Raw genomic sequence first — 2,006 nt, 5'->3', positions numbered from 1 at the left:
TCAAACGAACCGTTTGTTTGTATGCATGTCGGACAAATTACAAATAAACATTGGAAATACAAGCATAGTCTAGGCCCACATGCGAATCATACTCGGCGGAATGTTCAAATGAGGCATGCGGGAGGATGGACTCGACCGGAGGGCGACATGATCGATGGAGAAGAGGTTTGGAGAGGAATGAGAAATAAGCAAACACCACATGATTATACTTGAACGGCTCAAATAAACAATAAGTTGTCTCGCTTGGCCTACATAGTGAAAGGCCTAATACGCAACGCGGAGCACTGATGCTCGAATATGGCCGGGAAAACAGGGAAACCGACATGTGGGGCACACCTATCGGGACGACGTAGCGCAAACTAGTCCAATGGAGGAGCTGGCCCACGACCTCCTCGCCACCGGCAACCGTTCATGTGGGTCGTGGGGGCCAACAACGTGGCGCAGCTCCAGCACCGCCTCTGGACACGGCAACCATGGTGAGCGACACGCTCATCGTCGCTAGACTCAGTCATCATGCTTTTTCAATGACATGCGTCGATCGCATGTGAGGAAAAGGCATCTCCAATGTTGCCACGACCGCAGCTGACTACCCTAGCACACCAAAAACCGTCGTCCCTCGCGCTGTCGCGTGGTGCGTTCCCAGCCGGCGCCAGCTACCTGCATTCATGTCGTCCGTTAGTATGTTGTCGTTAAGAGGCTCGGTGCCCGAGGAACCAACTCCGGTGACTTAATGACGTACCAGGACGCTTGGCCTCACCGGAATGCGCTACTTAAAGCGGCAACGCCCAACTAACCTCCACAGCATAGCGCATCATCCTCCTACCTGGCACCACATCCGCTATGACCGCAAGCGCGAATGCTTTGTGGGAGATCTTGTCTTCGGGGATGGAGCTCGAGGTCGCCGCCCTCGCTCAAGTCACCGCACAAGCGGTGGCCATGCTGGCGGCCGATGACGGGAGCACCGTCAGCCACACGTCCTACTTGCCGCCGTCCAACGTCCGGCACCACCGAGGTCAGGGACTCCTTCGAGGATGAGTAGGGCATGGGAGGCGGCGGGGCATGGTGTGCCAACTGGTCGGTCCGTCTCCCATGTTCTACTTTTCCTCGCCGGAGACCGCACCTTCACTTCACGGGTCATGAACCCCGCCCCCGTACATAGAGATCGCAGATGGAGGATGTCGGTCACCGTCGTAGAATAGGTTTAGGGTCGGGTTTCTTTTATTTTTCTATCCTATAAAATTTCAAAATGTAATGAAAATCTGCCGTGTTTGCATTAATCTCGGCCAGTGTATATGAACTTTCACAATAATATAGTATATTGTAGGAGTACTAGCAAGATGCCTGTGCATTGCATGGAAGATCAAGATCTTGTGGGAGAAAAGGATGAACGAGGGAAGGCCTTATCTGCAAATGCACATTCACGCATTTCACATCTTTCTACATCTACGGGAACCTACGAAAGGGTTAACGTAAATTGCCTCTCTCTCTCTCCTCCCCTGATTTTCATGGTCGTGGGCCCCTCCCTCCCCCCAATCTACAATCAACAGCTCACATGTTTCACATTATGTTAATTACATAACTGGGATTACGTAGGTGTAGCATTACTCGTTCTAAAAACCCAACTAAGCCAACCTCCCAGCATTAGTCGGGATTACCGAATTACTAGTAGTAGTATCGATGGATCGTGCGAACGAACAAGTTTTTTTAGGGGGAGAAGCACCTAGTTTAAAAGGAAAAAGGCGGTACACTCACAGCACCCCTATCGCGGTCGCATTGCACCCCACACACGTTCGGTCTTGCACACGGCTCACGCAAACGGAACGCACTTCGGGTTGCCTCTTCACTGACACGTGGGACTGCACTTGGAGAACCGACCATGCGCCAAACTCCCCCCACCCACCATGCGAAAATCCTCCCCCCCCCACCCAAAAATTCCCCCCAAATCCTAGATTCAACCGCCCTTCGGTCAACTAGCCAATAATTTTCCCCAAACCCCCCTCCCCCCG

The sequence above is a fragment of the Triticum dicoccoides genome, chromosome 3A (assembly GCF_002162155.2).
Source record: "Triticum dicoccoides isolate Atlit2015 ecotype Zavitan chromosome 3A, WEW_v2.0, whole genome shotgun sequence".
NCBI lineage: Eukaryota > Viridiplantae > Streptophyta > Magnoliopsida > Poales > Poaceae > Triticum > Triticum dicoccoides.
Note: the sequence above shows the minus strand (reverse complement) of the source record.